The following is a 15,440-nucleotide window of genomic DNA, read 5'->3' on the forward strand; positions in this document are numbered from 1 at the left end:
CCCCTGCCCAAATTAATGTTATAGGATTTTAAACAATGTGGGATTCCTTTAAACAGATCAAGACATTTGTGGTGAGCCATTTTGAAAGTGAAACATTTTGAACCATTGATTTTTGGGAAATTATTGACATAAACACAGATGGGATCTTTTATGGATGAGAAAGAAGAAGTACAGTGTGTTTGAAAAGACATGAAAATTTAATAGATCTATGTGTACTGGCCAAAGATGACATGATTTATATTTTTTGGTGTAACAACCTGACATTAAAGTAAAAAAACTTGTTTTAATTATATTTACCTTTTCACATCTGTAGCTCCGCACAATAGAAAATGAACATAGGTATGTCTTAGTATGTCTTTGATTTTCACCTTAGTGAATCATTGACCCAAATGCACAAGAGGGGCGATAACCAAACAATGGAGAGGGAGAGGTGACTTTCGACTGAATTCTTTCAGAATAATAACATGTATTGGTTGAAAATGTTTTCTGGTGGTCTTGCACATGCAGGGCGTTTTAAGTTGGAATAGTGGGGGATACGTCCGGGTTATCAGGAAGGTTATCATGGACAGCTGGCTGCCTGTAAACATATGGAAATGACCTATTAACCCATTTCCTCCATTGCAGCTCTCTGTCTGTTATTTTAGACTTTAAAGATTGCCACCCATTCTCTTTTACTCTTCTCTCATCAGTCACTGAGGTAGCTTACTGGCATTTCTTGGGCACTACGGACATAATAATCCATAAGGAGCCTGTACTGTTGACTTTTAGAAAATAAACTCTCTTAAAAGACTCTCACTAGTTTAATATGTCCACTAACAATGCCCAACAGTGTACATACAAGTATCAGGAGTTGTGTTGGGTAAGCTACCCAAAGAAAGTTATCCACTACAAATTACTAAGGACTTCTCTAAAATTGTAACCAGACTACTTTACTATACTTCATCAAAAAACAATCCACATTACAAATTACTTTACTTTTAAGTTTCTTTCTAAAACAGTCTTGCAATGACTCATTATAGGGGTCTTGTTTTATTTCTCATAATTTTCCTGTTATATTTCTAGTATTTTAGAAATATGTGTAATCCAAAAATGTACTTAAAAGTTATGAACTCAATGAATGTCTGTGACTGTAACAGAATCAGAATCAGTATCTTTATTGCCAAGTATGCTTACACATACAAGGAATTTGTCTTGGTGACAGGAGCTTCCAGTGTACAACAATACAAAAACAGCAGCAAGACATAGATAATAATAAAAAATAAAACTAATAATACACATACGTACAGACACACACACACATACATACATACACACATACACATGGCTAGTGCAAATCTAATACAATCTGTTATGTACAGTGCAAATACAAATCTGTTATGTACAGTGCAAATGGTTTTTTTGGGGTTTTTTTTGTTTTTTTTTTCAGAGGAATGAAATGGCAGAAGAGGTTGGATGTGTTGGATAAATATAAGAAAGACTAAACTGTGTATTGCACATAGTTATTGCTCAATGGGGCAATTTAACTGTTCATGAGATGGATAGCCTGAGGGAAAAAAACTGTTCCTGTGCCTTACGGTTCTGGTGCTCAGAGCTCTGAAGTGTCGGCCAGAAGGCAACAGTACAAAAAGGTACTGGGCAGGGTGAGTGGGGTCCAGAGTGATTTTTCCAGCCTTTTTCCTCACTTTGAAGGTTGGGGGGGGGGTTTGCAGGGGGCAACCAATAATCCTCTCAGCAGTCCGAACTGTCCTTTGTAGTCTTCTGATGTCTGATTTTGTAGCTGAACCAAACCAGACAGTTATTGAAGTGCAGAGGACAGACTCAATGACCGCTGAGTAAAACTGTATCAGCAGCACCTGTGGCAGGTTGAATTTCCTCAGCTGGTGAATTAAGTACAACCTCTGCTGGGCCTTTTTCACAATGGAGTCAATGTGGGTCTCCCACTTCAGGTCCTGTGAGATGGTAGTGCCCAGGAACCTGAATGACTCCACTTCTGCCACAGTGCTGTTTAGAATGGTGAGGGGGGTCAGTGTTGGGGTGTTTCTCCTAAAGTCCACAATGATCTCCACCGTTTTTAACGTGTTCAGCTCAAGGTTATTTTGACTGCACCAGACAGCCAGCTGTTCAACCTCCCTTCTGTATGCAGACTCATCGTCATCTTGGATGAGGCCGATGACAGTGGTGTCGTCTGCAAACTTCAGGAGCTTGACACAGGGGTCCTTGGCAATGCAGTCATTGGTGTAGAGGGAGAAGAGTAGTGGGGATAGCACACATCCCTGAGGGGCACCAGTGCTGATTGTACAGGTGCTAGAAGTGAGTTTCCCTTGTCTCACAAGCTGCTGCCTGCTGTCAGAAAGCTGGTATTCCACTGACATGGGAACAGAGAGTTGGTGTAATTTATTCTGGAGTATAGCTGGGATGATAGTGTTGAAAGCTGAACTGAAGTCCACAAAAAGGATCCTTGCATATGTCCCTGGTCTGTCCAGATGTTGCAGGATATGATGCAATCCCATGTTGACTGCATCATCCACAGACCTGTTTGCTTGATAAGCAAATTGAAGGGGATCTAGAAATTGCCCAGTGATGTTCTTCAGGTGGGCCAACAGTCTCTCAAATTATTTCATGACCACAGACGTCAGGGCGACAGGTCTGTAGTCATTAATTCCTGTCATTTTTGGTTTCTTTGGGACAGGAAATATGATTGAGTGTTTGAAGCAGCATGGGACTTCAAATGCTCAATCATCTATCAGCTTCTATTGAAGATCTGTGTGAAGATGGGGGCCAGCTGGTTAGCACAGGATCGAAGACACGCTGGTGAGACGCCATCTGGGCCTGAAGACTTCCTTGTCTTTTGTTTCCGAAAGACGCGGCTCACATCATCTTCACAGATCTTAAGCGCAGGTTGAGTAGCAGGAGGGGGAGGGAGGGGGGTTGCAGGAGGTGTTGGTGTTTGTGTGAAGTGAAGGTCAGAGTGGGTGTGGGGTGTGAGATTGGGCCTTTCAAATCTGCAGTAGAACACATTCAGGTCGTCAGCCAGTTGTTGCTTCCCTACAGGGTTGGGGGTAGGAGAAAGTGTGTTTTTCAGCTTTTCAGAGTATCTTCTTTTAGCCACTCTGATTTCCCTGTTCAGTGTGTTCCTGGCCTGATTGTACAAGACTTTATCCCCACCCCTTTAAGCATCCTCTTTGGCCTGACGAAGCTGCCTGAGCTCTGCTGTAAACCACGGTTTGTCATTGTTGAACTTTAAATAAGTCCTAGTATGAATGCACATATCCTCACAGAAACTGATATATGATGTAACAGTATATGTGAGCTCGTCCAGGTCTGTGGCTACAGCCTCAAAAACACTCCAATCCGTGCAATCGAAGCAGGCTTTTAGTTCCCGCTCTGCTTCATTGGTCCATCTCTTTACAGTCCTTACTACTGGCTAGGTTGATTTTAATTTCTGCCTGTAGGTTGGAAGATGATGAACCAGACAGTGATCAGAGAGTCCCAAAGCTGCTCTAGGAACAGAGCGATATGCATCCTTTATTGTTATGAAGCAGTGATCCAGTATATTCCTGTCTCTGGTGGGGCATGTGATGTGCTGTTTGTATTTGGGCAGTTCATATGTGAGATTTGCTTTGTTAAAATCCCCAAGAATAATAATAAGTTGTGTTCAAACACGCGTTTGGTGCGATATACAGACTCACCAGAATAAACGAGGAAAACTCCCGCGGCGAGTAAAAAGGCTTACAGTTAATAAAGAGTGCTTCCAAATTAGGACAGCACATCTTCTTTAATGTTGTTACATCTGTACACCAACTTTCATTGATGTAAAAGCATGTTCCACCGCCTCTCGTTTTCCCCATTAACTCCGCGATGCGATCCTCTCTGAACAGCTGAAAGCCTGGCAGATGTAACGCACTCTCCAGAATGGCTTCACTCAGCCAGGTTTCTGTGAAGCACAAGGCAGCAGAAGTTGAAAAGTCCTTGTTTGTGTGGGTGAGGAGATGTAGTTCGTCCGTTTTGTTAGGGAGAGAGTGGAGATTCGCAAGATGAATGCTCACCAGCACTGTTCGAAAGCCACGTCGACGGAGCTTGATCAGCATGCCTGCTCATCTCCCTCGCCTGCGTCTCATAATGCGTTTAAACAACACAGCCGCGCCTCTGACTAAAATGTCCAACAAAACGTCAGAATATTCAAAATCCGGGAAAAGATTGACTAGCATATGTTGCCTAGAGCATATGGCTGAACCCAAAATTATGTATTAATAAGTAACCTTTCTGCTGGTCAGAGTGGATTGTGAGGGAGGTTAATACACTCAGTGACCTATATGAGAGTGGAGTGTTGAGATCCTTTGAAAATTTGGTTCAACATATTGGGATTTCCAGATCTCAGTTCTTTAGGTATTTACAGCTGTGCCATCTGCTCTGTTCTATATTTGGGAGTAGCATACACCCCCCTAAAGCAGCAGATACTCTGGGAGTGGTGATTACTGCTTTTGGAAAAGGTCATGAGGCATCAGTGTATTACTCCCTGCTAATTCAGAGTCTGAAGAACGTCAAGTCTGTATCTAGAGATGCAAGGGTGTGCCTTATGCAATTCAAGATTTTACATAGATTCTATTGGAACCCCTCTAGATTGTATAAGCTTGGTCTTAAAGACACACCCACCTGCTGGTGATGCCAGTCAGAAGATGGAGACACAACCCATGTTTCTTTGGGGGTGTGTTAAGATCCCAAAATTTTGGTTGAAGGTTCAGAGTTCTGTGTGTGACGTGTTGGGCACTCGGGTTTCGTTTTGCCCCAGACTCTGTATTTTAGGCGACGGGGTGGTCATCAATATAGGGGATAAACACATAAAAAATTGGGTCCTGACCAGTGTTATGACAGGCAGCAGATTGTTTTAAGGGGATGGAAGTCAGCTGGAGCACCCTCATTTTGATGGGGAGAAGGATTTCTGAAGGATTAATTCACCTCTGAAAATTCCGTCATCATGTTGTTCCAAAACCATATGACTTTCTATCATCACTGGAACACAAAAGGAGATGTTAGGCAGAAGTCTCAGTCAACATTCAATTTCATTGCATCTTTTTGTCATACAATGAAAGTGAATGTTGCCTGAGGCTGTCAGTCCCTAACATTCTGCGTAACATCTCCATTTATATTTCATGGAAGAAAAAAGCTAATTAATAGGTTTGGAGCAACATGAAGGTGAGTAAACAATGACAGAATGTTTTACATTTTGGGTGAACTACCCCTGAGATCTATTTGCCTTTGTCTTTTTGCATATTGCTGTTTGAAGATGTGTTGGTGGTGTTGGCCAACTGTAAGCTCAGCTTCATTTCGCTACAAGTGTGCACTACGAGTGTAGTGGCTCCATTGTCTTCTGCCCACATTGTTATACATCTTTAGGCAACAATCAAGGTAGAAGTTCACATGAGGGAACTTGTCTGTGTCTTTGTTGCAAACACTTCAAGGTTTCCTGCACTCGTCATAAATCATCCTGCTTAATGGCCAAAGTTACTGTCCTCTCACTCAGGATAAATATGTTTATTCACTGTTTAAGAGATCAAATGACTAAGCATAGGACTCGTGTTGATACTTGAGGAGATCCAAAAACATCACACATGTGTAGCCTAGTGTTGTCAACCTTATAAATTCACACAAACAGTGACAGGGAGATTAGTATACAACAAGAGATTGTTTTTTTCTCCTGTCTTTGTTTTGTGAATAGGAGATTGGCAAAACAGCTATTCTTTCCTTATTCTCTCCACTGTGCTGTTTTATACCATCAAGACTCAGCTTGTCAAGTGATAAAGACTTAATAAGTCCAGATAAACAGATGTTAATAGTAACAGACATTTTCATTTGATCTTAAAGACTTCATGAAATTAAAATAGGAGTTTTGTGGCTTTTAGTCCATGTCTGTTTGAGGCCTTCTATGTGCTGTAGTGTACTTCTATAAGTTTTAACAAATATAAACATTTAAAAGTTACAGACCACAACATTTACATTTTACAGACCACTTCTTTTTTTTTCTCCCCCTTTTCTCCCCAATTCAGAATGCCCAATTCCCAGTGCACTCTAAGTCCTCATGGTGGTGTAGTGGCTCACCTCAATCTGGGTGGTGTAGGATGAATCTCAGTTGCCTCTGTGTCTGAGACAGTCAGTCTGTGCATCTTATCACATGGCTTGTTGAGCATGTTACTGCGGAGACCTAGCGCGTGTGGAGGCTTCATGCTATTCTCCACGGCATCCACACACAGCTCACCATGTGCCCCACCGAGAGCGAGAACCACATTATAGCAACCATGAGGAGGTTAACCCAACATGACTCTACCCACCCTAGCAACCAGGCCAATTGTCGGTTGCTTAGGACTGGAGTCACTCAGCACGCCCTGGATTTGAACTTGCGACTCCAGGTGTGGTGGTCAGCGTCTTTACTTGCTGAGCTACCCAGGCCCCCTTTACAGACCACTTCTAAGAAAACAGACCAGAAATGTTGATTAAATCAACTTGTACACAGGGACATATTTAAATTTTTGTCCAATAAAATGCTTTCTATAATGGGAATGTCCCCCTTATACAGTACATATAATTTTCTTTTTAAGGAAATTGTTTAATATCATAAACATATTTAAAACAATAGTTCACCCAACAATAAAAATTATGTTATCAATTACTCACTCTCATGTCGTTTAAGACTTGTGCACTACATTTTTAGTCTTTTGAAGCCATGTGATATCTTTGTGTGAGGTTGAAACAAACTGTTATATGCTAAAAATCTTCACTGCCATGTAGCTCTAAATTCCCATTTTCACTTGCACATTTGCAGAATCCTTTTTGAATCTGCTTTCATTGTGTGGAAAAGAGCAGCTTGGAGTTTCTGCAAAATAACTCCTTTTTATGTTCCATGGAAAACTGAGGGGCTGTTTAAACAACGTTTTCAACTAAAAACGGAAAACGTTTTATGCGTTTTGGCTGTTCATTTACACGACAACAGCGTTTTGGGGCCTGAAAACAAACTTTTGAAAACAGGTTTCAAAGTGCACGTTTTTGAAAACGATGCTGTTATCTTCTAACAGTGTAAATATACAAAAACACAAATTTGCGAAAACGATGATGTCATGTGTGTTCAGTGTTCAGTCTATAGGCATGAACTTTGTCCTTACCTCCAGGGCGAACAGACCAACATGAGATCACCAGTTGGAGTCCTTAAAAAGGTGGCGTGATTTATAGTCCAGGGTTACTTGTAGTAATAAAGCAACCTCATCATCCGTCCAGACAAAATTGCTTGATGCTTTCGCCATCTTCATTGTTTGTATTCACCGCTCTGTGGAAGAATGCTATTGTGTGCAGGCGCGTAGTGTTTCTTTACAAAGTGACATCGCCAACTATTGGCCTGGCATGCATAATACAGCACTTTTAGTCGTTTTCGCGGATCCGTGTGAACGGGGATCATTTTGACAACATTGTCATCTGTACGTGAAACTTTTCAAAAACACAAAGGAAAAACTTTTCAGTTTTTAGTACATCGTTGTCATGTAAACGTAACGTATATAAAAATATGGGTTGGAAGTAAATGACGACAGAATTGTCATTTGTTGGGTGAATTATTGCTCATGATGAAAAACCCTGATAAAACAAACCAAGCCACAATCATGACAAAGGAAAGATTTTTATTAAACATATTTTCAGCATTTGTGCAGCTACAGTATGCTTCAAGGGAAACTCTGTGGGTAGAGTCTGTTTTGCTGTTTTTCCAGTGATGCACCCTATAATGTAGTGCTTCATGACAAGTCAACTGTGAAAGATCCAAGTTCGTAGGCAATGGAGGAGTCAAGGGAAAAGGCGAACAGTTGAGTATTTATTCACACACTTCAGATACAACAAATAAAACAAAGAAACAGCTATTAGTGGCCAACTCAAATAGGGCTCTCAATATAAACAGTCTCTGTTTAGCTGCTGGACCTTCAGACACCACTGCTCTGAGCCACTCTCTCTCTCCCCGTCTCTGACGCTATGGCGAGCCTTGTCAGGTCTCCCTCCGCCATCACTATAATGAGAGACAGGTGTTAGAGTAATTACAGCTCAGCCTTACCGCTCTCCCTCTCCCATAGACAGACACATGACCACGCCCCCCATACCACATCAACGCTCTGGAAAACCTAATATGTTTTTATCAGGTCAAACAACAACAGAAAGGCATGCAGTCACATTTATTAAAAGAGCTCAGTGTTACTTAAGAGAACATGAAGAATAATTTAATAACTAAGGTCATAGATATCTATCCGAGTGTGTGGTGAGGAGTAGAAACCCCTGCCCCATCCAAGAATGACCCAGTTCCTGCAATATTCATGTAAACATTGGCCTTAAGTAAATTCAACACCTCTGAAATAGAGAAAAAAAGCCAAGTGTAATCAAGTCATATCTGGGATGGCAGAATGCTGATGGCTTACTGGATTTTTTAAGGGAAAAAAACATCAAAACAACTTCTTTCCCGGTCAGCCAAAGTGGTATGTTTTCTTGAAGTAAATTACTGCTAATTTGGTTATTCTTGGTTTAGGCAACATCCCCTTCCCTTTAATGTCAAGCTCATAATTGACTGAGAGCACTTACACAGAAATTAGACTGATCTGACCAGTTGATACACACATATAAAAGCAAAGGATGCCCACAAAATAACAAAAAGGGAAAACACAAAATCTGTTAAACAAATTTCAAAAAATGAAAAATACATCCTTTCTGGCAATGTGCAGAAACACATGTTTCCAGAGGAGAAAAATCCACTTTTAACCGATGCCCACTTTTCCATTTGATGTCCTTGTTGCACAGTCCTCAATATGAGGAAATGAGATTAGGGAAAATGTTTGGGGAGTTTAGGAAAAATGGTGTTTGGGGTGTGACGGGGGGTCTGTCCGGCTTCACTGCAGCTGTAAAAATATATGCTGTTCTGTCTGACATCATCAAGGGCATTTTAAATCAAATTGAAGTGACAGAATCAAACAAAATGAGTAAAGGGTGCTTTGGGGCTTGGTGGCTGAAGGTTTTATGAATGTCTTTGTGAAATGTATCTCTTATTTTTATCGATACAATAGGGAATGCCTGAAACTGAGCCATGAAACCATCTGATATGAGAGCATAAAAATGGAAATCTATCAAACAGAATAAAGAATTTGGACATCTGAACCAGATATGCCCTCACTATCAGCAAAGGTATTAATTCAAAAGATCTTTGCCAAATTGGAGGCCTGTATGGTTTCGTTTATACTCTGAATCTGATTGGACTTTATTATTTAATAAATAAGCCAAGATGTACAGCTCTCAAGTCATTTATAAACATCTCTTCTTGTTTTTCTCCCTGAGATGTTAGATTCTCAGGAGAATGATGGACTTTTACAGTATTAAACTACTTTGTAGTTCCCGCAAGACGATCTAAGCTGTGCATTATTTAGGGAGAAATTTGTGATGCTATAAACCACAATTTAGCCATTAGACTGACAGCCAACAAGCTTTTTGAGATAAATGAGGACAAAAGAACTATTTTAAAAAAAATATGATTATTCAAAAAACATACAAACAAACAAATAAACAAAAAAGCAGTATTATAAGAAAATTTGACATGATATGCTGTGTGACATGCTATACTTCTTACAGTATTTTAAACATAATTTTATTCTAATTCCTGTAGCATTATTATATATGCAGTTTCTATGACATCATATTAATTGACACACTACCTAGAATAATTGTACTTCCCTATCTGTCACTCACTCGACGTTGGTGTCGATGTAGTGACACTAGGGGTCACTCTTGGGAGCCCGAGACACCTCTGGTCTTTGATAAAAGGCCAATGAAAATTGGCGTGTGGTATTTGCATGCCACTCCCCCGAACATACGGGTATAAAAGGAGCTGGTATGCAACCACTCATTCAGATTTTCTCTTCGGAGCCGAACGGTCATGCTCACTGAGCTGAATACTACTGTTCATTCACCTCTGCTGGATCTGACGGCGCATTTCAGCGGCTTCTCCCTCCTCTGCACTGGTGCACTGCAGAGAATGCCCCGGCAGAAAAACTAGAGAGTATATTTTCTGAAAGAGCATTTTTCCCCTCTAAAAGAGTATATATTTCTCTAAAAGAGCGCACACACGGAACGTCTTTTTAAAGACGTGTCTTTTTAAAGATGCTTTTCCGATTGTGTGTTATTCCTGGCTGTGCTCGTTATCTCTTGCCTTCTAACAGTCACGATCACTGTCTTTCGTGTCTGGGCACTGCTCACGCGGAGACAGCGTTCTCATTGCGAGAATATGTCCATGGCAACGTTGCGGTCGTGGCTCGCCTTCGTAAGAAAGCGAGCCACCCCAGAGGCTCCCGCCTCGGTCCTTTTACCCACGGGTTTGAGGCCAGCGCGGCTAGCACTGGGGGCGATTTGGGGACCCCAATGGGACCGCCTCTGCTGGGTATCCCCCCGCGGACCTCCCATTCCCCAGCACGCTCATCTGCCCCGAACGGGCTTCCGGGTGAGTCCGCCGGCTCGTCTCACGGTGAGTTCGACCTCTTATTCGGAGCCCGCGAAAGTGATGAGCTCTCGAGCGCAGCATTGGAGAGCGGGCTCGTCCAGTCGGAAGCCTCAGCTGGGCTCCTCCCTTCGGGGTCGATCGCCCAGTCACAGGCTGACGCGGAGATGACGACATGCTTTCCCGGACAGCCGCGAGCGCCGCTCAAAGCCACGCCCCGCCCCGTTCCTTTCTTCCCGGAAGTGCATGAAGAGCTGACAAGGTCACGGGAGGCACTTTTTACTGCCTGGTCCCGATCTTTTCAGCTTCCCCGCTCTCACTACCCTCGATGGTGGGGCGGCCAAGGGTTATTTGGCAATCCCCGGTGGATAAAGGCGCTCGCGGTGCACCTATGCCCGCAGAGCGCCGCCACCTGGCGCGGGTGCCCAAAGCCCCCATCCAAGACCTGTAGGTTTACGTCATCTCTGACGGCCAAGGCCTACGGTGCCGCTGGACAAGCTGCCTCCACCCTGCACGCCATGGCTCTCCTGCAAGTCCGCCATGACGCTAAAGGAACTGCACGAGGGTAGTTCTGCCCCGGGATTGATGCAGGAACTGTGCTCGGCGACCGACCTCACTCTCCGAACGACGGAGGTGACGGTGCGGTCTCTCAGGGCGGACGATGGCCACACTAGTGGTCCAGGAGCGCCACCTTTGGCTCAACCTGGTCGAGATGGGTGAGGCCGATAGGACACGATTCCTTGCTGCCCCCATTTCCCAGGCAGGCCTATTCGGCGACACCGTCGAGGACTTTGCCCAGCAGTTCTTGATGGTAGAGCAGTAGATGGATGCTAGCCGGCTTATCCTGCCCCAGTGTGGCTCAAGATCCCACACCCCATCTACTCATCGTCAAGGGCGTCCCCCTGCGGTGACTGCACCGGCTCCGCCGCAGCCCGCCCCTTCGGCCTGGCCCCGGCGTGGAGCCCACCGCAGGAAGCAGATGCCACCCGTCTCGCGGCCACCCAGAACCCGTGAAAGGCTTCAAAGTGCCCTTGAGATGGGCGACCCAGGGACAACGAAACCCGCTGCTCTGGAGCTGGTAAGCAGATCTTCATCTTTTTGTTACCTTTTGCATTTAATTGCGCTGCATGCCCAAGTGGCTGAAGTACTCAAGAGCTCAGCAAGAGTGGTTTCCTTGTTCCCTGGGTCACATATCCGGTGTGTACGGCTGGCATCACGACCACCGTCCACCACTCCATTTGGCAGGTTGGCGCTCCAGCGGCGGTCTCCCGCCCTGAGCGCCCAGCTGTGGCACAAATCCGCCCCCGATGTGACAGTCTCCACAGGTCACGAGGACAGGCCTCTTCCTCCCCCATCCCAGGCTTCGATGTCCTCGGACTCAGCACGGCCACGACGTGGTGTGGCACCTCGAGCTCCGCCCCGCCACGAGGACCCACCTGCCAGTACATCCGATGATGTTGTCCCTTTGGTCCCCCTTGCACAGAACTTGGACGCATGGCTTGCGCTTTCCAGTCTGTCACGAGGGCTGGTCCGGACCATCTGACTCGGCTGCGCGATTCACTTTGCCGGGCATCCGCCCAGGTCCAGCGGTGTCCACTTCACCTTGGTGAAAGATGAAAACGCTGCTACCTTGCGCAGAGATCGCTACCCTCCTACGGAAGGATGCGATAGAACCTGTCCCTCCAGCCGAGATGAAGAAAGGGTTTTACAGCCCCTACTTCATTGTACCGAAAAAAGGCAGTGGGTACTGAACCGGGCTTTACACAGACTCCCGTTCAAGATTCTAGCGAGCGTCCGGCATCAAAATTGGTTCGCGGCGGTAGACCCGAAGGATGCGTACTTTCACGTCTCGATCCTTCCTCGACACAGACCCTTCCTGCGGTTCGCGTTCGAGGGTCAGGCGTATCAGTACAAAGTCCTCCCTTTCGGCCTGTCCCTGTCTCCTCGTGTCTTTACGAAGATTGCAGAGGCTGCCCTTGCCCCGATAAGGGAGGTGGGCATTCGCATTCTCAACTATCTCGACGACTGGCTAATCTTAGCTCACTCTCGAGACGTGTTATGCGCACACAGGGACCTGGTGCTCTCACAACTCAGCCGACTAGGGCTTCGGGTCAGCTGGGAAAAGAGCAAGCTCCTCCCGGTTCAGAGCATCTCTTTTCTCGGTTTGGAGTTGGACTCAGTCTCCTTGACGGCGCACCTTACGAACGAGCGTGCCCAGTCGGTGCTGGCCTGTTTGAAGGCGTTCAAACAGAAAACAGCGGTTCCACTGAAACTTTTTCAGAGGCTCCTGGGGCATATGGCATCCTCGGCGGTGGCCACCCTGCTCGGGTTGATGCATATGAGGCCGCTTCAGCACTGGCTCCAGACTTGAGTCCCGAGACGGGCATGGCACCACAGGACACAACGCGTGGCCATTACGTCGGTTTGTCACCGTCTTTTCAGCCCTTGGACCGACCTCTCGTTTCTACGAGCAGGTGTTCCCCTAGAACTGGTCTACAGGCGCGTCGTGGTCACGACAGACACCTCCAAAATGGGCTGGGGCGCTGTTGGCAATGGGCACGCAGCCGCCGGCCTCTGGACGGGTCCGCGGCTGCGTTGGCACATCAACTGCCTCGAGTTACTGGCAATTCTGCTCGCCCTGTGGAGGTTCCGGCTGTTGATCCAGGGCAAGCACGTGCTAGTTCGGACAGACAGCACGGCAGCGGTAGCATATGTCAACCGCCAAGGCGGTCTGTGCTCCCGCTGTATGTCACAACTCGACTGCCGTCTCCTCCAACGGAGTTAGCAGCACCAAGTCGCTGCAAGCCACTCACATCCCAGGCAACCTCAACACTTCAGCGGACGCGCCGTCACAACAGGTTAACCTCAAGGGAGAGTGGAGACTCCACCTTCAGGTGGTCCAGCTGATTTGGAGTCGATTCGGTCAGGCACAGGTGCACCTGTTCGCTTCCCAAGAATCCTCCCCACTGCCCGCTCTGGTACGCCCTGACCGAGGCCTTCCTCGGCATAGACGCGATGGCACACAGCTGGTCCCCTGGCATTTGCAAATATGCGTTTTCCCCCAGTGAGCCTGCTCGCACAGACCCTGTGCAAGGTCAGGGAGGACGAGGAGAAGGTCATCCTGGTAAGCACCCTACTAGCCCACCCAGACGTGGTGCTCGGACCTCACGCTCCTAGCAACAGCTCCCCCCGGGCAAATTCCCCTGAGGAAGGACCTTCTTTCTCAGGGAAAGGGCACCATCCGGCACTCATGCCCAGACCTCTGGAATCTCCATGTCTGGCCCCTGGACGGGACATGGAAGACCTAAGCTGTCTCCCACCTGCGATGGTAGACACGTTCACTCAGGCTAGGGCTCCCTCTACGAGGCGCCTGTATGCCTTTAAGTGGTGTCTGTTCGCTAAGTGGTGTTCTTCCCGTCAGGAAGACCCCCAGAGGTGTGCAGTCAGATCAGTGCTTTCCTTCCTGCAAGAGAGGTTGGAAGGGAGGCTGTCCCCTTCCACCTTGAAGGTGTACGTTGCTGCCATAGCAGCACACCACGACGCAGTCGACGGTAAGTCCTTAGGGAAGCATGATCTGATCATCAGGTTCCTAAGAGGTGCCAGGAGGCTGAATCCCTCCAGGCCGCGCCTCGTTCCCTCATCGGACCTCTGTAGTTTTTCAGGGTCTACAGAGAGCCCCCTTTGAGCTTTGCAGTCAGCCGAGCTTAAGGCACTCTCCTTGAAGACTGCCCTCCTGACTGCGCTCACTTCCATCAAGAGGGTAGGTGACCTGCAAGCGTTCTCTGTCAGCGAAACGTGCCTGGAGTTCGGTCTGGGCTATTCTCACGTGATCCTGAGACCCCTGACCGGGCTATGTGCCCAAGGTTCCCACCACTCCTTTTAGGGACCAGGTGGTGAACCTGCAAGCGCTGCCCCAGGAGGAGGCAGACCCAGCCCTGTCGTTGCTGTGTCCGGTGCGCGCTTTACGCATCTATTTGGATCGCATGCAGAGCTTTAGAATCTCTGAGCAGCTCTTTGTCTGCTTTGTTACACAGTGGAAAGGAAGTGCTGTCTCCAAGCAGAGGATCGCCCACTGGCTCATTGATGCCATAACTATGGCATATCTCGCCCAAAACATGCCGCCCCCGGTAGGGCTACGAGCCCATTCTACCCGTGGTGTAGCGGCTTCTTGGGCCCTGGCCAGAGGTGCCTCTCTAACAGACATTTGCAGAGCAGCAGGCTGGGCAACACCCAACACCTTTGCAAGGTTCTACAACCTCCGGGTGGAACCGGTTTCATCCCAGGTAGTGGCATGCAACACAAGCGGATAAGCCCGGGATAGCCGGCCGGGTGTATCGCTTGCACATAGCGCCTTCCACCTCCTTTTGAGCTGAAGACGTGCGCTGTTAATTCCCAGTAGTGTTCACAAAAGTTGTTCCCTAGTTGACTTCCTCCGAGCCCTGTGGCAGGCGAGTTTTCGGAGAGACTCGCTGCCGGCCCAGTACACGCGCTAACTAAGAGCCCAGTTCTGGGGTAGGTGCTCCGCATGTGGCGGTTCCCTGTAAGGCTAACCCCATGCAATCTGTATCTTCCGCTAGTTCGTTTCCCTACTGGCAAACTGCGTCTTCCTTGGGCAGAGCCCCTCTGCCCCAGTCTCCATGTTGTAGTAACTCCTCCCCCAGGCAGGATCTACCTTGAAGGCTCTCCACATGGTTGGAAAGACCATGTGATGTATTCTTCCACTTAAATATCCCCCCCTCCCCTTGGGAGGGACACCCCCGACTAGACCTGGCGGCCCAGTCAGATAATCCCCCTTCTTTTTTAGGGAGTGGAAAAAGAGAAGGGGAAAGAGGCCACGACTGGGTTAAGCCTGTCTCTATCTCTGGGTAGTCGACTTGTCCCCAAAAAGGGCTGTTCGACACTCATAACTGTATTGGGGGGAGGTTATGTGTCGACCTGG

This window comes from Myxocyprinus asiaticus, chromosome 23, assembly GCF_019703515.2.
Source record: "Myxocyprinus asiaticus isolate MX2 ecotype Aquarium Trade chromosome 23, UBuf_Myxa_2, whole genome shotgun sequence".
In the NCBI taxonomy this organism is placed as follows: domain Eukaryota; kingdom Metazoa; phylum Chordata; class Actinopteri; order Cypriniformes; family Catostomidae; genus Myxocyprinus; species Myxocyprinus asiaticus.